Consider the following 24,725-nt stretch of genomic DNA (forward strand, 5'->3'; position numbering starts at 1 on the left):
TATTCCAGTAGGCGATTGTGTTTAGAAATCATAAATCAATAGAGAAGCTTCATACACTGAATGCTGCAACTGTGTTGGTTTGTATCTTAGCTACTTTATAACTAAACGCTACAATGGTGACTTTAGGAATAGAAACAAATATAACCTTGTCTAATAAAAGGAGTGTAGAAAAGAATATACTGTGAAACTCCAACTTAGCAGAACCAAAGATTAAGTAAGCCTGAACCACATACCAAGGGAAGATAAAAGAATGCTGTATCCACATAATGGTTGGGATTTGTCCAAAGAACAGAAAGGTAAAAAGAGGACAGAGTGAGGAAGACTCCTTAATTCATCAGGACGACCACCAGACGACCACCAGAGGGGGCCGCGCAAGCGCAGGAGAGGCTGATGTTGTAAAGGACTGATGAAGCAATCCCTGATACCTATTGCGAAACTTCTAACGTATAAATTGCGATGTCTAATAAATCTACAGTTGCCACTAATCTACCTTAATCTTGCTACTCACAAAGAAAAAAAACCTGCTTTATAATATCTCAGTGATAGCCTTGGCTGCAGTGAGCGTATCATTGTGGAGTTTGAAATCAAGCTGAGAGTCCTGAAAGTTAGTACTAAGACAAGGTTTTAGATTTCAGAAGAGGAAACTTCAGCTCACTTCAATCCCAGTGAAGGGACTGAAAGGGTCCCTCCCCATTCTGTGCCCTAGGAGAGGAGCTAGAAGGAATATCAGTTTCCCATGGGTCCTAAAGGCACCAGAGGTGAAATTCCCTCTGTGAAGTTCTCTCTAGGAAGCCACATGGCTTTATACAGGCACACTCGGAAGCTGAATTCCAGCTTCCTAAAATGCTACAGACTTGGAAAGGCAAATAGTCTAGCTCATCTGGCTCCTGAGATGGCTTCTTAATCCACAACATGGCAGTCTTCACCAGCATCAAACAGTGAAATGTGGCCATTGCTTTCCACAGCCTTATGTGTTCCTTTCTCTGCACATCAGCCTGTCCCGCCTCCTCTCTTGCCATAATGCTTGACTGCAGGCACCTGCAACCAGCCCTCTTTTCCCTTGACTAGGGGAGCTAAATAATGGAAGTGAAGGTGCCTCAGTATACCACCATGGCGTATTAGGGTACAGAAATACACCGCTTACATAAGAAGGCTACCTCAGTAAGTACATTAATGATTTACACTCATTTACAAATTCTCTAAATTTGAAAGATGATGGATTATCACTGGCATCCATAATAGAAAGTGGCAAATGTAAGATTTCTGCTGTTTTCAGTCATAATCACCCATCCAGGGTGCTTGGAGTTGGACTAGTCAGTCAGCTCAACCTTCCAGATTGATGGCACCTAACCAGTTAATCAGTTTTAACTTCTTTGTAGGCATTAGGTTGAGCAGAGCATCGCCCTTGGCTGGACCCTCAATCACCTGTGCTAGGAAGTTGTCATGAGTGTACTCCAGAAACGCCCTGGATTACCTGTATTCTGCTCTATTGTCCTTCTATGACATGCCAGGGTGCTTAAAGTCTTCCCTTAGGACTTGGGCCTATGAGCATGAGGTTTCTTCCAGCTGTTTGACGAAGACCTCATCTACTTCTTCCTGATCAGGCAGTCCGTAACAGATACCTCAACTCACATCACCCATGTTATTCTGCCGGCTAATCCTGAGCCATAACCTCTCAACCGGCTTTGTTCACCCCAAGGCAGAGCTCCATGGATTCCAGCTGCTGTCACAGTAAGGGCAACTCCCGCTCATCCCTTTCCCGGTCTGTCCCTCCTAAAGAACCTCTGTCCATCTGTTTCAGCACTTCTGTCATGTGAGCTTTCCCACCACATCTCTGTGACTTCACTGAGACTGTAGCCCTCTAATGGCATGTAAACTTCTAATTTCTTCTGTGTGCTCCCCATACTGACTGCATTAGCGTACAGACACTCCTGAAAGATGAGGAACAACCCCCACACACCCCTTGCTAATGTCCCCTCAGCAATTCCTTATTTGTGAGTGTGCACCGTTCTTCCCTGTTCTGTAGATTTTGAAAACCGTCAACCACATCACTCTGCACCTTTGCTTGCCAAACCAATTCACCGCTTCCTCACTTGAAGTCATCATCTCCCTCCTATCTTATTCTAGTCTCCTCAGGTTTGCCAGTCTGTTAGCAAAGAGGGGTTTCTACCTTCTTTGTCGGGAAAGTTCTACTTGTCCCTACCAATCCTTGACCCCCAAAGGTGGTCCTGTGGTTTTAAAATCACACCGTTGTCATTGACACAGCTGCACAACAACGTGCTGAACCTCAAGATACATCCACTCCTCCTTAAGCCTTTCCAATTTGGCAATAGGATTAAAGAGAAAACCATCTGGACTCACGCTGACCTTAGCCCTCATCCCCCCAGCCATGTAGTCACTCTCGATATGCTCAGATACTCCCTCCCTACTGGAGTATTTGTGATGATGTTTAATAAGGGGCAATAGTGTGGTTTAAAATGTATATACATATATATGTGGCATTAGACCATTAAAAGCAATCTGAAGTTCACTGTATTTCTAATTGCAAAAATTTATAGAAACACATAGCTTGCATATACATACACACACCGGTTTTCGATGGCATTATAATCCTTGAGCTCATATGCAGTATCTTAGAAAGACGGGTTTGGCTTTACTTTCTCAAAACATGTCAAATTAGATCACTTTCAAGCTTAGCAGAAGCGCATCACAAGGCAGAAAGAACAGTGGAATTAAAACTTGTCCTAACAACAGCAGGAGTGACTTGAAACAAGTCAGTCATTCTTTGCGATGCTCTCTTCCACCAGTCCCAGTTTTACTCTTTCTTCCACCTCTCTCTTCATCTTTTCTTTCTCTTCCATTTTCCCCCTTTTTGCCAGTGACATTCTTTTGGCATCCTGCACTGCTTCCATCCGGAGCTGCTCGAGCTGTACTCTTCTCTGAAAAAAAAACCCAAAGCCGGCCACGTTTCTTTGTGTGACTTTTGTTTCTCTGAAACAATAAACTGGAATCACGTACAAGATTCCTGGAAGTTCCTATTTTGGCATAGTTTATTAAATGTGATGCTAACAGACACAACTCTTGGGGTAGCTGCGGCTACCTACTCACCTATAAACTTCCTAGCAAACAATGACTACATATGCGAGTGTAAATGACACTTGCTTCTTCCAGTAAATGTATCTGCAGTTAATACTATTAGTTACTTCAAAACTCAGATAAACATTGAGAGTTTTGCTTATGAAGTACAAAATAAATGCTAATCACATCGTACTACAGTGAAAAGGAATCAGGAAAGGGGGCGAAGGGCATCAGAGCCTCTCAGAGCAACAGACTGAATTGCTAAAACTCATCTGAGGGAATTTCAGGTCATTTTAAATCAAGGACACAACAGGAGAGAAAATACTATAACAAAGGAACAAACAAAACCCTTTCCACCTCAAAATTAACTAGACAGGGAGACACTACTGAGGAAGCTTGTTTATTACTGAGAAAAATTCTGTCTACAGAAAGGCATTCACACTTGCTCTGAAGTCACTGAATCTGAATTTAATGAAATTTTGCATTTGCCATACAGGAAAAAGCTTACCTCAAAGAGCTTAAATAACGACCAGTTAACATCCTGATGTTTCACCCAGCTGTATCCATAATGCACTAAATTTTTAAACACAAGGTAGTAAAATTCTGTTTTCTAAACGAACGTCCTTTTTTTCATGTTTAAGTCCTTCAGTGTACAGCTGCCGTATACAGCTGCCAACTTTCAGTCTGATGTCTATTCTGTTCCGTTCTGTAATATTTTGATTCTCTAGAGCCCATACTGGTAAACATCTATGTTTGATATAACTTATCTCCAGTGGGACAGACCCCACTATTCCAAACACACAGGGTTTTATATGTATCCAAGATTTAAAAGTCCCATTCAAGGCAGACGCTAGAAGATACATCAATTGCAGAACTTCTGTGAATAAAGCAGTTCTGTATCCACCTCACACTTCATACGTCAGATTTCTCATTCAATCTATGTGAGCATCTGATATAATTCAAATAGTGTAATTTCTACCTTGCCAGTCTTCTACTGCTAGGTAGCATGGGGCTTCATTTTTATGAGCACAAGTGTGGTTTCCAATAAGCACAGTGGTGTGGTATTAACGACTCCATGCGTAAAAGTCAGAAATCTCATTGATTTCTCTTCTAAAATACAGGTACAGATGATTAATTGGTAGAATTTGTACCGAAAGCTCCACCCTGCCTAACTTGTTTGCTCTATGGTGGTCTTTCAGCCTGGAAAGTTGTCTATGGATGTTCACAGTAGCTAACCTTAGTCTCGGAGAGAGCATTTCCTTTGCTCTGCACTCACCTTAAAGATTCTTTTCTCCTCACGTTCCAAGTAATTACACAGTAGCAGCTCTCTTAAAGCTGGTGGGTTTACAAAGATCACAGCTACTAAAGTGAATGAACTGAACCTTCTTATTTAAATTCTTTTGTAAAGCACATTTTACCGGTCCGTTACATGGAAGACATACCCCAGTCAGTATACAAGCACAAACCACTGTACTCAGATCGTAATGATGGGAAGACTTGCTCAGCAATCCCAAACACTCCTGCCTATGCCGCTCATTCCAGGATTTCTTTTTGCAAATATCACTGCAAGTGAAGACTTCATGACAATGCTGGCAAGGTGAGAGCTGAACACCAGCTGAACGTCCACACTGATAGCAGTATTTAAATAAAGGTAATCTAGAACAAAGACAGTTGTAAAATGAAAGCACACTGTTGTTTGGTTAATGCTTTCCTCAAGCTGACAGCATGTTTGCAGATCACAGTAAAACTGCATTAAAACGGCTACAATACGAAAATAATAATGTTCAACAATAATGCTCAGCAATAAAGAACAGGAGTCTCTGCAGCTTATCACAGGGGTTTGTGGGGAGCAGACTGCGTACCAGCTGCAAAGCCAGCCCCCAGAAAAGCCTAGTGAGAAAAATGACCAAGCTTTTACCAAACCAACATCCACATCCTGCCATACACTAGCACACTGCATGCTTTAGTGTACACTCGGCCTGGAGATGTCTCTTTTCAAACTGGCATGCAAACAGATCATATATGGCCAGAGATAACAAAGCCAAGCTGGCAAACTTAAAACACTCACAGAACACCCTGGAATACTGCAGAGACAAACAAGGGCTTTCATAGGCCTCTGCACCACAACAGTTATTCCAAAGTTGGAACATAAAACAGATTGCTTGGATTAAGGCTGTCAGTGGGACAGGGAAGCAGAATATTAGATATAAGTGCAAGCTGGACTACAGATTCACATCCTTTTAAAAGCATCTAAGGATCATTTCCAAATAGCAAGTTTCACTAAGGTTTCATTTGTTGCTGGAAGTCATCATTGAGATTTATTTGTAAAATCTTGGTGTACTAGTTTAACTTTCCAGGTTTTAGTTTGAGTTAGTTCATGTTCTTCTAGGTATTTCTGCATCTTATGCTACTATTGATCTATCTTGGTTCAGAAAAAAATGCTACCTCAAAATTTCTGTCTTCAAAAAGGCCCCAGCTCCTGACACCTATCTTACTTCCTCTTGATTCAAATACTGAGGCAAAGTTCAGAAGCCTGTGAATTCCGTACGGTATGAGAAACTGGTGACAGAATTCAATATCCTTGAGGCCAGTATTCCATTATTACTCAAACTTTTGTTAATACACAGTTCCAAGAATAACATTCAAACTGTACAACTTATTCCTGAAATTTCTGGAGAAATGTAAGCTACAAAATTTGTACGGGCCTAATTCTTAGTATTTGCATGCTCCTCTAATGTACTGATGTCATTAATTGGTTTAAAACACAAGGACACTCTGCTTCTCACAAGAAGACTGAATATTATAAACAGTAATAGCAAAGTCTGGAGCTGAAAAGGAGGGATGTGATCAGAGCCCAGAAAGAACCTAATGGCAGCTGGTAAGTCTGGATAGACTGGAGAGAAACATTAGAAAGGAGAAAAATGGCAGGGCGACAATAATTTTGGTGAGGAAGAAAAATCCCCAGGGCATAGGATTTTTGACTTGTAATAGTCAATCCTTGAGAGCAGTATCCTGTAGTACTGTCCTACCTCATTTCTTCCACATGCTGGCTCCCTCCTTTCTTCTTTGAAACACGTTTATGAATGGCTGAATCCGCTACACCAGCAAAAGAGAACAGGGGGGAAAACAAAAATTGGTATTCTGACATAAGAATTCAAATACTAGTCACAAGACCCACTGTCATTAAAAGTCTGCTTGGCTTTGTCTACTGTAGAAAAATTGAAGATACATAATAAAATGCATCTTCCATCCACAAGCTTCAGAAGCCAAGAAAATAGGAGCCAATTGCTGCCTGTCACAGCCAAGAGGAAGAAACCATACAGATAACTTATTCTTACAACCTGCTTGTGACAAGCCACAGAGTCACAGGTGATGCTGAACTGCAAAGGTAACAGCCTTACATTCTGAGTTCACTTCCCAAGTGTGCTACATCTTTTGTCCCAAAGACCTATCAGAGACCTAGGATCTAAGCCTCATTTCACCACGCATTTGACCAGTACTGAGGGTGTAACTCAGACCATCCAAATTAAGATTTATGTAACATATTAATATATTCATTGTTGCTACTTTAATAGCAGAAGAGCACTGACATAATGGGAGAGGACCTGATAGTCAGTTGCCATAAGGAATGAAGGTACACTAGATATCCGCAGTGACCACTGCATGTATCCTGATCCCTGCAGTAATGACAAGCAATTCCAAGGTTCTCCCATGAAAGAAGAGCCAACTCCTACAATCACTCCTTAACACATGGTAGTAGATCTTGTACAGGGATTTACCAGGAAGCAGCTGACAGGCACTAAACTCATATTCAGATTTCTTCACAAAGCCTGTTCATTCTCTTTAATATTTGTAGAATTGGGGAGGGACTCTTCATTAGGGACTGTAGTGAGAGGACAAGGGGTGGCAGGTTCAAACTTAAACAGGGGAAGTTTAGATTGGATACAAGGAAGAAGTTCTTTACTGTAAGGGTGGTGAGGCACTGGAATGGGTTGTCCAGGGAAGTTGTGAATGCTCCATCCCTGGCGGTGTTCAAGGCCAGGCTGGACAGAGCCTTGGGTGACGTGGTTTAGTGTGAGGTGTCCCATGGCAGGGGGGTTGGAACTAGATGATCTTCAGGTCCTTTCCAACCCTAACTATTCTAGGATTCCATAACCCCTACATCTCCTTACCAAACATGGATAAGCAGGTTTTATTAGGAGTTACCTTTTCAGACAATAATGAGAACTATAATAATCAATTCCCCTTCACACCAGGTGATGCTACCTTTAATCTTGAACTAATCTTAGACTTGAACTAACATTTCTTGGATCTTCTCAGCTCTTCCTCATCCCACTCTTTCTCTTTCAGGATGACACGCTCACGGAGCTTCACTCTAAAGTGTTCCAGCAGTGATCGGCGTGTTTGAAAAGCTTCCTGCTCAAATGCTGGCAGTATGTGGTATGGTGTGTGAGCAATTCTATCCTGCAACATAACATGAGATAATTCACTAACACCTGGGAACAGTAGCACACAAGTTAGTGTTTCAGAGTTAAAGCCAACCAATTCTAAAAGCACAGCATTGTCCCTGCTGGATCCTGGCTTGGATCTCAGTTCATGCTATGGAGCACAGAACATGTTCAGGTTAGATGTCCTAGTTGTTCCAGTTATCGGTTTGGTGAGTGCTCAAGAAATTAACTAAAACAATTTCCAGATGTTTCGTCAAGAGAAAATCATAGAATAATAGAATAGTTTGGGTTGGAACAGGCCTTTAAAGGTCATTTAGTCCAACCCCCTGCAATAAGCAGGAACATCTTCAACAAGATCAGGTTGCTCAGAGCACCACTAAGCCAGGGATGGTGTTTCCAGGGATGGGGCATCCCTTCCCACTGGAATAGGTTTCACAGAGAAGATCTTTCACATCTTCTCTGTGAAACCTATTTCAGTGTTTCACCACTCACATTGTAAAAAATTTCTTCCTTACATCTAGTCAAATCTACTCTCTTTCAAGTTTAGAACTATTACTCCTTGTTCTATTGCAACCAGCCTGCTAAAAGGTTTGTCTCCATCTTATAAACTCAATTTAAGTACTGAAAGGATGCAGTACGTTCTCCCCGGAGCCTTCTCTTCTCCAGGCTGACCCAGCCCAGCTCTCTCAGCCTGGCTCCAGAGCAGAGCTGCTCCAGCCCTCGCAGCATCTCTGTGGCCTCCTCCAGACTCGCTCCAACAGCTCCACGTCCCTCTTGTGCTGTTGCCCCAGAGCTGGATCAGGACTGCAGGGGGGGTCTCCCCAGAGAGCAGCAGAGGGGGAGAATCCCCTCCCTTGACTGGCTGCTCATGCTCTGGGGATGCAGCCCAACACAGGGTGAGGGGTTCTGGGCTCCAGTGCACACTGCTGGGCCACATCCAGCTTTTCAACCACCAGTACCCCCATGTCCTTCTCTTCAGGGTTGCTCTCAATCGCTGCTTCACCCCCAGCCTGCACTGATACCAGGGGTTGCATGGACCCATCTGCAGGACCTTGCACTTGGAAGCTGCCCTCATCTTGCAGAGCTCTTCTCCCAGCACGTCTGGAAGCACCACGAAGTTTCTTGAAAATTAAAAGACAGCTGGGGGGCACTGTTTGCCCACTACTACACTCCTCAATTTCCCGTGCTACTTCCCTGTAGCAAGTGCCAGGAAGGAGAGCATAGAAAAAACGTCCAGAGCAAGACAGTAAGATACATGGAGTACAGTGATCAAATTTGACCTGTGATTACAGCTATGAATTGCTTAATTTATTTTCCTGTTTGAGAATCAGCTATGTATGTCTACGTAGAACATTGGTGTGGGATGAAAAACCCTCAGTAGCTCTAAGCAGGCTGCTCTGTGAACAAGGTGACCATTACTACCGTTCTTTTCAGAACAACTGCTGTTTATGTTTCAGACATAAGCAATCTGCTCAACATGTAAGTTTTCTTGTTAATAAGAATACTATAAAAAAAAAAAGAGGTTTAATTGAACTGTCACAGAATCCCAGGCCTTTTTAAAGTAGTTTTTTTAAACAAATATATACAGAAAAAACACATCAGCAGAAGTTTCTCATTATACTTCACAGTGAGATTCTTTTTATAAGGCATTACTAAATGATTAAAGATCCCTTTAGTAAATTCACTTAATAAATATATATTTAGTTATTTATCTATAACATATAATGCATAATACATATTTTAATGTATTTTTTATTTAAATATATGTATTTTAGTTAGGAAATCCATTATTTTTAAATTTGACCAATAATGTCCTCTCATGGCTTGCAAGACATCAGAAATTAACATGATTTATAACCCATAATAACTTCCCCTGATTTGGTTGTAGCCTTCCAGAAACACATACTATTTTTGGTTTTAATGCCCAAGTTTAAGACTACGAGTAACCCTGTTCAATCAGATTATGAATGGAATCTTACGATAAGATGGACAGCAAGGATTGTCTTCACAGGCAAAACTATCAGAGGGTATTGAAACTTAACTGATTAGTGTTTCATTTGGTGCTGAACTGAGTCTCACCAAAAAAAGAAGAGAAAATCAAATTTCCATAAAAGGTTTTGAAGGAGGCCCTGGTCAATTCATAAGGACATAACAGGCCATATATTTGAATGGATGCAAATGCACAGGACTTTCAGATATGGAAACTGAAGTTATACCTGGTAATACTCATAATAGGCGTAGTCAACAACTGTTCCCACAGCTTTTCTCTGTCCTTCCTGAAGAGTAACTGGTGCAAGGATATCTGCACCAGCTTCAAGCAGCTTATCAACCTGAAGACAGCAAATCATGACACATTCAAGCAAAAAGAAAACCTTCCCAGAAACTGCATTCATACCACAGCTACAGAGACAGTGCTGAGCATCAGAGCTTAACCTCTGTTTGTGAGACCATTTTGTGCACCAAACCATGCATTTCTTCTGCCCCTTTAGAGCTGATGATGAATTGTCAAATCTAAACATGTTCTGTAAGTAAAACCTTCTTGCAGGCAGTAGCTATTTGTTTCTGGATATCTCACGATATTCCAGCAACACATGAAGCGCAGACAACTAGTGAGGGAGGGTTCAGAACAGAACCCACCTGAGGAAATTCCCTCCTCTCCCAGACCCATCAGCTGCAGCCTTTCACCTCCACTCTGAATAAGATCAGCCCTGTGCTCCCTTGGATGAGGAGAAAAAACTCCAGTTTTCACAAGGCCAAATGCTGCCATTGACCTAATCATGAATGAGAAAGCTCACTCATCACCAGTGGTATTGAATATTTTACATTAACAATCAAAGACAACGCAGCTCTCTTCATGTGGATGCTGGTTGGGTTCATAAACAAGGTTATAGTCAGATTTGATAGGACTGTGGGCACTACAACTACCCCATCTGACTTTAATGCAGTTTTTCCTTTTCTACACAAGGAAGTTATCATCCTCTTTACTTGAACATGAAAATGAATTTCCATACAAAACACCTGTTCCTCAGGACAGAAATAAACAGCATTAGGAACAGACACAGGAAGAGTGGGGAGAAATCAGATTACCCATTACAGAGAAAGGAGACAGAACTCTCTGGTTTTCTGAGGTTTGAAAAAAAACCCAATAAACACCCAGAAGTTATCTCACCAAGGCAATCCTCTGTGCTGCCGTCCTCTGCTGCTCATAAGCCGTACTGACAGCAGCACACAGGGCACTTCTTACTGCTCCAATCAATGGCAGATTTGGGTCAGCCCCATGTCTGAGGAGTTCAATCACTGCCTGCAAATGTGCACATGCAAATGTGACACGTTAGTGACTGGAGAAGCCTGTATTGACAGTTCTACAGCAGGAAACCCAGACCCTGGTCAGATAAGGCAAAGCCCTAAAGCTTTACAGTATTTACCACAGCACACTTGCAGTATCGGCCTGTATTTGTCATAGCTTCAGTAACACTCAAAAATTTAGTCACCAGACAGTAGTTTTTACTTCTTTTAGCATGAATCATAGCATCACCATCGAATCTGGAATATTGTGTCCAGTTCTGGGCCCCTCAGTTCAAGAAGGACAGGGACCTGCTGGAGAGAGTCCAGCGCAGGGCAGCTAAGATGATCAAGGGAGTGGAGCATCTCCCTTATGAGGAAAGGCTGAGGGAGCTGGGTCTCTATAGTTTGAAGAAGAGGAGACTGATGGGTGACCTTATTAGTGTATATAAATATATAAAGGGGGAGTGTCACGAGGATGGAGCCAGGCTCTTCTCAGTGGCAAACAATGATAGGACAAGGGGTAATGGGTACAAACTGGAACACAAGAGGTTCCACTTAAACTTGAGAAGAAACTTCTTCTCAGTGAGGGTGACAGAACACTGGAACAGGCTGCCCAGGGAGGTTGTGGAGTCTCCTTCTCTGGAGACATTCAAAACCCGCCTGGACACATTCCTGTGTAACCTTATCTAGGTGTTCCTGCTCTGGCAGGGGGATTGCACTAGATGATCTTTTGAGGTCCCTTGCAATCTCTAGCATACTGTGATACTGTGATACTGTGAAAGGGTAGCTTTAAAAATCACCTGGTCTGAGTCATAACGTATTTGGAAAAAAAAAAAAAAACCAAAACCTTTACTACAAAGATAAGGATTAGATAGGTTGATCCCTTACAGCCTATTAGATCATTACTTTATCAGACATAAGGAACCAGTAGAAATTGTTGGATATGGGACTATTTCATTAAAAATCATGAAACCTAAATTTTTGTGTTGCAAGAAAACACTTTTGCCCAGAAGAATACCAAAATTGACTTTAAAATTATGAAGACAGCATACGGAAAAAGGTTGAGAAACAAAGACTTGATACAGAATCTATTTCATGTTGTATGCAGTTGTCACCCCTTTCATAGCACACACTCTAGCTCCTCTAGCTGTATATATTGCATTCAGATTTATTTTTATAGATATTTGATACCCTTCCAGTGAACGGAATATAGTTAAAGAACAGCAACACACTACAAATATTTTCTTTGTTCTACTACTTATCCTATGTAAAGTATAAATTTTGTAGTGACAGAACAAAAGGTAGAATGTTGGTTTCATAAAAAATACTGAAAATGGTTTCCTCTAGATTTGCTCATGGCTGAGTTTCCAACAGAATGCCGCTCTGGATTATTGGTGTGCTTTTGTATTGGAGAAAGATAAACAGGGATGCAGAAACCACACTTCAATCCTGCCCCTTTCAGCTTTTCGGAACTGCTAGGCTTGCCTCCCTTTGGAGTGTTCTTACCATGGCTTGCTCAGCCCCACAAAAACAATAGCCACCCTTTTCCTACTTTCTTTACATTCATGTCTTGCTGGCTTTCGCACCACTCACTAGGAAGTTTAGTAAAACGACTGGAGAAGTCTGGGGATAGCAAATTTGAGAGATAGATGTTAATAACTTTCACTGGGCCAAATGACAGAGAGTTGGGCGTGAGAGGGAAGCAGCAAGCTTTCAGGCACAAAGGACCTGCCTTGAGTGGGGCTCATTCACATATTCATTTAAGCTCTATGAATAAAGTGTTACCAGATCAATATAAAAGTGATATTTGAAAAAGTAAATTTTGCCTAGACTGTGTCTGGGCATTCTGTAACTAAATACTGTTGATAAATAGGTATTAAGTTCTCCTGTTTACTAGTTAAGGACAAAGTACTAAAATACAACTCCATGGAGATGAAGCAAGCAAGTCCCATAACAGACATATATATCTTCAGACATTTGAATATGGATCTCTGTCTGGGGACAGGTGATGAGTCAACAGAGAGCTTGTGAGTCACAGTCAAAGGAGATCTTGTACAAGCTGCTGATCAGGAGGACTCTCTGGATGAAGTGCTCTACAGACAGATAGGAGCAGCCTCGTGCTCATAGGCCCTTGTCCTCATGGGGGATATCTGCTGGAGGGACGGTACAGCCTGGCACAAGCAGTCCAGGAGGTTCCTCCATTGTGCGGAAGACAACTTCCTCTTGCAAGTAATAGAGGAACCAACAAGGAGAGGTGCCATGCTTTACCTCGTACTCACCAACAAGGAGGGGCTGGTTGGGAAAGTGATGCTCCAGGGCAGCCTTGGCTGTAGCAATCACAAGATGGTCGAGTTTGAGATCCTCAGGACAGTAAGAAGGGCACACAGCAAGCTCACTGCCCTGGACTGCAAGAAAACAGACTTTGGCCTCTTCTGGAACCTGCTTAGTAAGGTTCTGTGGGATAAAGCCCTGAAGGGCAGGAGGGCCAAGACTGCTGGTTGATATTCAGGGATCAACCAGGTTGAGGGAAGGGATGCTTATATCCTGACTTACAAGCTCAGGAGTGTTGTGTAACAACTAGAAGGAAATGTGGCAGGAAGGCCAGGAGACCTCCATGGATGGATAAGGAACTGCTGAGAAAACTTAGAGGGGAAAAAAGAGGCTTATAAAAGGTGGAAGCAAGGACAGGCAGCCTGTGCAGAATACAGGGACGTTGCCCAGGAAGCTAGGGACCAGGTTAGGAAAGCTAAGGCCCAGTTAGAATTAAATCTGGCAAGGGAGGTGAAAGATACCAGGAAGGGCTTCTATAGGTATGGAGCAAACAAAAGACAGACTAGGGTTAATGTTGGCCCTCTCCAGAAGCTATCAGGAGAACTGGCTACCCTGGCTTTGGAGAAGGCATCCTTGTCTCTAAATTGGAGAGACATCAATTTGATGGATGGACCATTCAGTGGATAAGGAACTGGCTGGGTGGCTGCACACAAAGAGTTGTGGTTGTCGGTACTGGGACCAATCCTGTTCAACATCTTTGTCGGTGACATGGACAATGGGATTGATGCACCCTCATCAAGTTTGCCAGCACCACTAAGTCATGTAGTTCGGTTGATACGCTGGAGGGAAGGGATGCCATCCAGAGGGACCTCGACACGCCTGTGAGGTGGGCCAATGCCAACCTCATGAAGTCCAACCATGCCAAGTGCAAGGTCGTACACCTGGGGCGGGGCAATCCCAGGCACGGCTACAGGTTGGGCAGAGAAGAGATTCAGAGCAGCCCTGCAGAGAAGGACTTGGGGGTCTTGGTCGATGTGAACATGAGCCGGCTGCAGTGTGCACTCGCAGCCCAGAAAGCCAACCGTATCCTGGCCTGCATCAAAAGAAGTGTGACCAGCAGGTCGAAGGAGGTGATGTTGCCCCTCTGCTCTGCTCTTGTGAGACCTCACTTGGAGTATTGTGTGCAGCTCTGGTGTCCTCAACATAAAAAGGACATGGAGCTATTGGAGCAAGTCCAGAGACGGGCTACAAGGATGACGAGGGGACTCGATCACCTCCCATATGAAGATAGGCTGAAAAAGTTGGGGCTGTTCAGCCTGGAGAAGAGAAGGCTGTGTGGAGACTTCATAGCAGCCTTCCAGTATCTGAAGGAGGCCTACAGGGATGCTGGAGAGGTACTCTTCATTAGGGACTGTAGCAACAGGACAAGGGGGAATGGGTTTAAACTTAAATCGGGGAAGTTTAGGTTATATATAAGGAAGAAGTTCTTTACTGTGAGGTTGGTGAGGCACTGCAACAGGTTGCTCAAAGATGTTGTGAATGCTCCATCCCTGGCAGAGTTCAGGCCCAGGCTGGACAGAGCCTTGGGTGAGGTGTCCCTGCTCATGGCAGGGGGGTGGGAACTAGATGACCTTCAGGTCCTTTCCGTAACTATTCTATGATTCGATGATTTTATGATTTGTACTGGACTACACATAAGAAACTTCTAGACTCTGTCTTATGTAAGACATGACAGAGTGTTCTGGGGCACCGGAAGCATGTGTTTATTTACAACCTAATACAATACACCTCAAGTGACTCTAGTTTTTTGGGGGTTTGGTTTTCTTTCTTTTTTTAAGGCTCTTTCAGGGAAATGCAAAGCTTTCACTGCAAAATCAGGCAGGCAGTAATCTCAACTCCCTGCTCAGGTCCTCTGCAATCTGAATTTCAATAGCTGAAAGATGAGCTCAAAAAGCAACATACCTTGTCTGGACCATATAGCTCATTTCCATCTTCTGCCCTTGCATTAAGATCTGGGGCAGAATGCAGGAGGTACTGAGTTATCTGGACCCCTTCCTCCCCAGGAATCGAGGCAGCTATGTGGAGGGGAGTTAACCCCCCTAACTGAAAACACAAATATAGCATTAAGACTCCTGTTTATCAGAAGCAGCACTTAAATAGTGATAAATATTATTTTAAGAATAATCCAAGCTCACTCTTCCCATATGCTGTGCCTCACAGACAGCCACCAGAAATCTAGAGCCCAGACTTATAAGACTGTGGAATACTAAAGGCCCCAGACACTTGGCCTGTTAAATATCACAACAGCTATAACCAACGTCAGGAGCAGCTTCGCAAATATTCCTCAACCACTCACAAGCTTGGCAATCAGAAAACATAGTAAGAAAGAGAAACTTGGAGAGTAAGGAGCTTTGAGTTCTTTCTACTAAAAAAAGAAAAATAAATCTTTGAACAGGATAATCGCTTTAAACAGCTTTCTGGCCATTCTAAAGCTGATTCTGACATGCAAGATATTTTACAGTAGGGCACTGAAGCTGCAGTACACACCTTGAATCCCATATTATGAAATATCATTCAGTAAAACCTTCGATGGAAGCCGCACATCAGACCTGGCTCCCCTTTTTAAGTGGAGTTCCACTGCTTCTGCGTCTGCAGCTTTATCAGCAAAGAACAGAAGGTGTGGTGGGGCCCAGGATGCGTTGGGATCTGCACCTCGACGAAGCAGTAGCTGGATTGCTTCCCATCTCTTCTGTCGTCTAGAATTGACATAGAAAATACCAGAATAACATATTAGCACCTTCCAAGAAAAGCTAGTGGACTAAAATGGCTTGCAGGTAATAGACATTACAACTGTCACTTAGCAGAGGGAAGACATGGCAGTCTTTAGGGTCACATCACAACTGTCATACACCAGTCAGGCAACAACATTATGACCTGAAGAGGAGACAGTACAGTCAGTGTATCTCAGCCCTCTAAACTAAAGCAGTGGCATGCAAAGAGCAGTCTCTGCAGTCATGAAAAGCTGCAGCATAGGGACAGGTAAAAAGCTAGGCAAGGTTATCTGCGTCTTTACCAGTCTCACATGTGACTTGTAAAACATTTAGTCTTCGTATTGTTTAATGAAAGAAACAGAGTCCTCCTTCCTGCCATCAAAGACTGCTTGGAAGTTTCTTTCCTCAAGAAAACTTCATTCACCCATCCATCCCAACAAAACAAAGGTCCAGTGTTTCTCTTAAACAAAAGCTGGAACCGGAGCTATGCTAGATTAGGACAGTATATTCCAGGTGCCATCTGCATCTCTATGGAGGCAAACTATCCACACACACAAAAGAATCTGACACCCCTACAAAATGAAGCAGACAGCACTTGGATGCTTGGATATCACCCAGAAATTCCATCACAAAGTGTTCTCACGGTATACTCATCTTTGCAGGCATTGTAATAACTCGGCTTTACCCACAAGCCCTACATTCAGCAGATCTCTATATTCCAATGAACAATATGCAGTATGCACAGTATTTCAGACAACAAGAATCATGGGAGGTGGGAGCATGTTTTACTTTTGTGCCACAAAAGTAAAATGTGGCACAAATAAGGGATGGAGGTCAGAAGGCCAGCCACGAACTTTCAGTCTGAGGGGTCTGAGATGTCAAAACGACCTACACTGCCATAAAACCCACACAAAAATTTGGACATCTTTGGTGACTGCTCTGTAAGCAAAGCAAAAAGCAAAATGTGTCCCTTTCAAAGATCCACAAATGCAAAACAGTTGGACTATGTTTCAGCTGACACTGGTGAACAGACACTTGCAGAAAACAACAAGCAAGTTCCTATGTAGTCAAGACTTCAAGTAACAAATATATTCTCCTTCCTCAGGTCTGCACTACACTGCAACTCTCCTTGGCATATTTAGAAGCTTTTCACAATCTTCTAACAAGAAATCTTGTCTTGTTCAAGCATGATGTCCTTTGCTTGAACTGCACTTTTCAACTATAGTCTTTCTCAGTGCTGCCGTGAGCCACATTAGAGCGTATAAACAGTTAGTGGTTTCTACTCGTAAACAAGGTTTGCCCAGTTAAACAATCAAAAAATATCTTTCCTTGCAACGGATGCACATTTATGTGAAATATGTGAAATAATGTTACCTTCTTTTTGCAAAACCATTTATGAGAGTTGGTCTCCCATTTCTAGCGCATGAGACTTACTCTCACACTATGCCTTCAGCATCACTCACAGTTTCTGAGGATTCTGATTTTTCAGTCCACTTAAAGACTAAAAAAAAAGAAAAAAGAAGTGTTACTAAAATGAAACAAATCTTCTTCCAGTGCATGACTCAGTATATTAACATGCCTGTTAATCACAGCTTTAACGCAATACAGCATATAATGATACTGGAATTTTGTTAAGCGCTGTTAGGGATATAATTTAGAAGTAAATTGTAACTAAGTTTTTGCTTGTTCATTTGTTTTAATTTCTTAAAATAACAGAATATTTCTCTTGTTCAATTTCAGGGCAAGTTCAGGTTAGATATAAGGAAGAAGTTCTTTACTGTGAGGGTGGTGAGGCACTGGAACAGGTTGCCCAAAAAAGAAGTGGGTAAATGCTCCGTCCCTGGCAGTGTTCAACGCCAGGTTGGACAGAGCCTTGGGCAACATGGTCTAGAGGGGTTGCCCGTGGCAGGGGGGTTGGAACTGGATCATCTTAAGGTTGTTTCCGACCCTCACTTTACTATGATTCCATGGTGTCTAAAGCGTGTTCAGAGCAGTTGAATCTTTCTTCCAGTATACATCACCTAACCTAAGAGAAAAAGAATTGCTGAAATAAAACGAGACACACACAGATTTTCAACCTGCATTAGCTTGCATGAGAATCTGATACTAGGACCTACAAGGCTAATTTTTCCAAATCTGGATGCAAGTTCAACTCAGAGGAAAAGTGAAAGCAGTGTATGTCTACTCGTCAGATCTCACAGACTGTTACAGACAACGACCAACATAGAAAGATCCCCTCTCTACTCCTAATTACCTTATAGTACTATGAGAGGTAATAGCTCTACACTGATTTTCTGTGTAGTTTTCAGCAGCAGTTCTCTCTCACTCCCCTTCTCCCTTTCCCATATAGTTGCCTTGCAACTTTAGCAATGTTTCGCACGACCACATGATCGTACTCTTGGAACTGGAACAGTGACTTCAGAGCAACCAAGGATTATTTGGTACTTAATTTCCAACAAGTTTCCTCAAAGCACAGGCCTAATCTGTCTAACCTCATGTGAAAGTTCCAGAGGCACCCCTCCATTTCTAGACTACGCGGAAGCTCTTCTAAGACCACACAGTTCCTGCCCAGACCCCTTTTTCAGCTGTTTTCTCATCCTGGCTGGTGAGTCCCAGCATCCTTGCTTCCATTGCTTTCCCATTCCCAGGTTTGTACCCTTACAAAATTCATATCCTGTTCCTACACAGGAAGTAAGAGCAGGTGTTTCATTTTGTGGCAGAAGAAAGGTTAGGGATACGACTCTTCCTTTTTGAGTACTCCCCAAGCATCAGCAGACTTCTGACAGAACAATTGCTTCGTAGTAGCCACCTCCATGATGCCAGCAAGGTTACGTAGTACCAGGAGAATCACCTACATCCTACTGTTCTACTTACATTTTTGTAATTCCCATTAACTCTCCCACTGCATCTTCACTGTGTTAAACACCTAGCCAGCACAGCCTCGCATTCTGCTATTGATATAGTGCCTTATTTCAACTGCTGAGTAAGCTTGTAACTGCATAGGAGCATGTTCTTCGACTTAGGAAGTGAGTGCAGTGAGAGCAGAGATTATTCTGCCGTTTCAGAATGCAAAATGTATTAAAGTTCTGAGGTTTTTATACAGCAAATTTTAAAAGCAAGCTTGCAGGTTGGCAAAATACTACATTATGATTCTGTTATTTTAGATTAGAAGTAAACAAACCTTGTAACTGTGCAAGCTCCTCTCAGCAATATTACCCTTAAAAGATTCTTCTGGATAAACAAGAATAAAACACATGGAGAGAGCAGAAAATCCTTCATCACTACACTTACTCACATCAGCTCCACTATCAAGAAGAAGATTGACAAGAGCATTACGGGAATGAACCTGTAGAGGGGAAGCATCCATATTTGCATATATAAGTACACACTTCTTGCCTGGGACATGGAAAGAACTGACAGCACAATTTTGAGGTAATGATGCTCTACACTGTTTATCTAATTCACATTGATATTTTCCTCAAAACAGAAGCTCAATGTCTTACAGGGTTCAGAACATAACTTCTTTGGTTAATTTTCAACTAATGGATTTTGCAGGAATTCATGGAGGATTCATGCACAGAGAGACTAGAAATGACTGAGACGGCTGTAGGAGAAATACAGTGTTCTAAATTATCTAGCTTCTGCTTGGCATTTACAGTGAATGCTGAGTATTGAGGCAGCTGACAGAAAAACAAAGAAAAAGGCAGGGGGAGAGATTGCATCCCCCTCCTACAGAAACTGGAGTTGTACATGCGTAGTTTCAGCCACAACCACTTTTCAGCAAAAACAAAACAACTCTGTGTGCATCTGATTGCAAATAGGATCAAAAATAATACGGGCACAATCACATCCAAGAACATAGATCTAGCCCACGGCATAATCACAACCTGAAATCAAACCTGACATTTGAAATCACTGCTAATATTTACTGAAGGGCTTCTTTTAGGTTCTTTGTTTACCATGGGGGTTGGCACGATACCAGTCATTACAGACACTACTCATGCCACACCGCTTTTCTGGGTTTCCTGCTTGTTGAACATTCCTTCATACTATGTAATGAAACAAGAGAAAAAATTAATCCAGCCTACTACGCCAGGAATTTTCTCATCATGTGGTAAAGAGTCATGCTTAGAATCTTACAGCCGCAGCAGCAAGTGCTGTGTATCCATGTTTGTCAGCTATGTCTGGATGAGCAAGCCCGTTCCTTAGAATCGCAGAGACCCCATCATAGTCTCCTCTTGCTGCCTTCTTAATTAGCTGCTCTGAGGCAAGTTCTCTGGGGTCTGAAGGCCCATAAGCATTGCGGGCTCCACTGAGAATGAGGTTGACATCTGAATTGAACTCCACTTGACAGCGCCTAGAAAAGGAGAGAAAAGCACAGCACATTTAAGCAGCTAGGTACTCTTGGACCACTACTGCAGCTAAAGAAAATGCATCAAGAATAAAATATGCTGGTCCGCAAGATGGGAAAATAAGGCCAGCTATCATTTTACGAGCTATTTTAGGTAGTGTGAGCTTGCTTATATGAATGGGGTGCTGGCAGTAGCATATGGATTTTATCTAGACAAGTTAAAAGTATTTTAGTAGATGTTTGATGGATGGGTAAGAAAACAAAATCTAACTACCATGTGTTTTTATGACCCAATTTATCATGCACAGTCATGACATTTGTTTATGATCTAATTTTCATCACCTGCTTTAACTATGACTATAAAATATACGTAGGTAGCTTGTGTTCCTATCAGAAAAGCACACAAGGAAATCCTCCGTGGGCTCAAAAAGCATCTGCACATACAAGTACCAAGCTACATAAAAACTGATGTGCAGTTGGCAGTTCTACTAGCTGTCGACTTTTTTGTTACAGCGTATTTTGAATAGCCTTGAAGAAGAACAAGAGTCAAGACAACCACAAAGAGTTATCAATAACCATATTTTCAGTACTTTTGAAAACCTGGCGCTATGATTCCCCATATTTTTATTTCTATGCCAGACTACACTCTCAGGACAGCGAAGGTCAGAACAGGTCTCTACAGCCCTTGACTCCCAATTCTTTTCAAAACTGGACTTCCAGAAACCCTGACTTGTTAATGAGTAATGGGATTATTTTTCTAGGTGTGACCAGGATAAACCCAATGTTTAACTTAAAGGAATAAAATCTATAAATTGAGAGATGAATATGTTATTTGCTTCCTTTTTTTAAAAAAAACAACCCTTATTGGCAACTTGTAATCCCAAGGCCACAAAACCCAATCTCGAGTGCAGCTTTTATCCTGCAACGTAAATTTGAAAACAACAAACACCCATGGGTAGTAATTGTTAAAAATCCACACATAATAAACAAATCATCAGCAGTTACCTGTGCTTATGCACGTGCATCTACCTTCGAACCAGCAGGGAGGTTACATTTGCAACAGGCCAAGGGTCCTCCTCAGGCAGCTTCTTCTGAAAATACAGAGCATCACACTCTCCAGGAAGGAGTGAGTCAGAGTAAGACGATCCATGTTACGAGAATATGCAAAGACTCCTTCAGGTAAAATATCCTTATCATCAAAAGGGAGATGTTTATAGCTACGGAGAAATGGGTCTTCCTCAAGTGAAATATACCCCTTCTGAGATCTGTCATCAGTGTACCTGTAGTGCGCTGGATAATCCAAGACAGGAAAATAACCAGGTACTTCAGTACATAGCTTAATTAGATGATCTCTGAGCCACAAGCCAACATCCTGACAGCCATCTGGATAGCTCTCAACCCCTGGTCCAAATCGCTCATCAGATTTGTACAGCCCCTTAAGAAACAAGTAAACTCATGAGTTTCAGTCAGAGATCAAACAATTTGTACAGTTAAAGTCTGGATTGTATTTAAACCAATCTGGCTGCTTTTGGCCTTACTGGTCCACTTACTATTGACAGCGCAATAACTGCCAAAGCCAATCTGAACAGCAAAGCCTTCATGTTCACTTTGGTCTATTAACAGCAAACACAAATCTTCCAGCACACGAACAGTGGAAGGCCCTAAATTTAACTACAGTAGAATGTAATGTTTAGATTACAATTCCTGACGCTTTTAAGGCCTAGGCAAGATTTTATTTTAATTTTATTCTGTGATCAATTTTAGATTGCAGCCTTTTGGCCCAGGACAGGTTTTTGGTTAGATTTTACTACCTTCTCAAAACAAACATTTCTGAAACACACCTGGCGCAGACACAGATTCTGGAAATGGCACGTTTCTTTTCTTACAAAGTAACTAAATTTAGGGTATCTATAGTCTTGCAAGCATGACACGACATGTCAACGGAAGAGTCTCAGCAGCAAATAGCGCACTACAGGACAGGAGTTTCAGTCTTCCTACAAAAGGTATCCTAGTTTGATAGGACACTGTGGTAGGTAAGGCATAAACATCATCAAATTCAAGCAGACTCATGCGTATCTGGACCACACAGATGGTTCGAGACAGGTTCACACTGAGCTATCACAACCTCAAAACAGCCATTTGGAGCAAAAATCAGCAACTTCACACTGAACTGTTTAGCTACACAGACAAATGAGTAGGACAAAAGCACTATCACTGGCAGAATATACTGGCAAGAAAAAAATTCTGAGTATGGTTATGATCTCAAGTTTCTCTGTTTTTCCCCGAGCTTTAGATTTTACATCATATACTCAAACTAAAGCTCTCCTAAATCTGTAATTAATGCCACATTATCAACACTGAGCAAGAATGCTCTGTTCTTGTTGATGCCTCCTCAGTGTTGATTGGCCCTCTAAATGCAAACACTGTTATGTTGTTTCTCTCTATGTTTTAGATTATTTGAGGACTTGCAGAGATACCCAGGGATCAGCAGGAACAGGTGGGCACTGTTCCCCTACACTTGGGACTGGCCAGATATACCTTTTAGGAAAATAAAGAAGGACTGCAAGCTCTTAGAAAACAAGATTTCCAGCTTCTACTAGCAACATCAGGGCTGAAAATGATGCAAACCAGCCAACTAGCTACCTGGAAACTTCAGAGTGCTATCTTCACAGTTTCCTAAAATGCAGTGCTTTTCCAGTTTCTAATTCATCCTAATATGCCTTTTGAGAGTACTGTCTAACAAATAAGCTCTTCATCAACGAAGGAGAATAAATACCCAAATTACATACATCAGATACGTGAACAAGAAACTTTTCCAGGCAGCACTGGTGAGGCTGCACCTCAAATACTGTGTTCAGTTTCAGGCCTCTCACTACAAAAAAGGCATTGAAGTGCTGGAGCTGGTCCAGAGAATGGCAGTGGAGCTGGTGAAAGGCCTGGAGCACAAGAGTGATGAGGAACTGGGGGTGTTTAGCCTGGAGAAAAGGAGGCTCAGGGGAGACCTTACCACTCTCTACAACCACCTGAAAGAAGGCTGTAGTGAGGTGGGGGTTGGTGTCTTTTCCCAAGTAGAAAGAGAAAATGGCCTCAAGTTGCACCACAGGAGGTTTAGTCCGGATATTAGGAAACATTTCTTCCCTGAAAGGGCGGTCAGGTCTTGGAACAGGCTGCCCAGGGAAGTGGTGGAGTCACCATTCTGGAGGTATTTAAAAAGACATGTAGATGTGGCACTTACGGATATGGTTTAGTGGTGGACTTGGCAGTGCTGGGTTAATGGTTGGACTGGATGATCTTAAGGGTCTTTTCCAGCTCAAATGATTCTATTATCATCTCCTTCGGTATTTCCCCATGCAAAAGTTGAGTACAGAAGCTAAGCTGTTGAAATAGCACCCTAACTCATGGGAGATCAAAGCATGACAATTTTGCTCTAAAGAACTAAAATACTAAGGGAGCTACTCGGAAAAAAAAAAAAAACAACCAAAAAACACCAAACCAAACCACTGCTGACTTTGAAAGGCACAGGAATTGCAGTATTAGCACAGCAATTTCCCAGTTCCCTGAAATTTTCTGACATCCTTCCATTCCAGCATCCCATAGCCTTCTACACGGCCAAGATAAACAGCTCCTGTGAATTTGGAACCATCAGGCCTGTAGTTAACCCCATTTCTGTGGCGGTGGCCTATGTACAACTTTCCCACATATCTCTGTAATCCACAAAAGAGGACAAGACAAGAAGAATGATACAACTGATAGGACAAAAATAAGTGAAATTGCATTCTTACTGCAGCAGAGCAGGACTAACAAGATGCAGGCAACTGACACACGAAGAGGATGAATCTGTTACACAGTTAAGACTGGGCACAGTCTCAATGTCACTTTAGTTGTGGGCTTCAAAGCCCAGCCAAGATTTTACCAATTTCTCTAGAAGCTCTTCCATCACATAGCAATCAGTAGTCCATACTACTTCAGTAGATGTATCTCAGTGTTCATATTCTCATTGCTAAACGACAGAGGAGAAACCAACATCTATTCAACCATTCAACAGCTGTCCTAAAGACCGGTATGCCAATATACCTTCAGCATTCTGCATTCAAAACAAAAGGTAAAAGTCTTCAACTGCCAGATGCATGTGAAGTGACTGGATTATTAAAACTTTACACACCACTTGCTTTAAAAGTGCTCCAAAACTGCCACTTTAACCCTTCCGGAGAACGCACTGATGAAATTTTGTACCATAGGCAAACAAAGTGCTGGGCTGTATGAAAGTGGCTGATGCGCAGTAAAAAAGTTGTCCATAACCCCCTCTCTTCTGTGAAGAAAACCTTAGCTACCAACCTGCTCATCTAACTGTACCTGACTGAAATCTGATCGTCATTGATTTCAGTCACAAACACTTCAAGGTATTCACCACTTTGAAGCAAAACCAAGCATTTGGAAGATATTTTATATAAATCAATCAAAAATTGTTAATTAAAAGCAAAAACCACTTAAATAACAATCTCAATTCTTCACTTCTTCTCT

General features: G+C 42.2%; 1 pseudogene across 1 annotated transcript; it reads right to left on the bottom strand.

The window, feature by feature from the left end:
• Positions 1-2,774: 2,774 nt before the first annotated feature.
• On the bottom strand, positions 2,775-24,260 carry LOC308232742 (ankyrin repeat and MYND domain-containing protein 1-like; annotated as a pseudogene). The gene is made up of 13 exons: positions 23,762-24,260; positions 21,210-21,639; positions 19,994-20,210; positions 19,035-19,199; positions 17,317-17,354; positions 15,667-15,838; positions 15,045-15,185; positions 10,696-10,827; positions 9,743-9,856; positions 7,380-7,542; positions 6,108-6,174; positions 4,521-4,734; positions 2,775-2,939 (listed from the first exon to the last, which is right to left on the bottom strand). The product of its transcript is annotated as an ankyrin repeat and MYND domain-containing protein 1-like (transcript).
• Between the last annotated feature and the right edge of the window lie 465 nt (positions 24,261-24,725).

This window comes from Psittacula echo (genome assembly GCF_963264785.1).
Source record: "Psittacula echo genome assembly, contig: SCAFFOLD_48, whole genome shotgun sequence".
NCBI lineage: Eukaryota > Metazoa > Chordata > Aves > Psittaciformes > Psittacidae > Psittacula > Psittacula echo.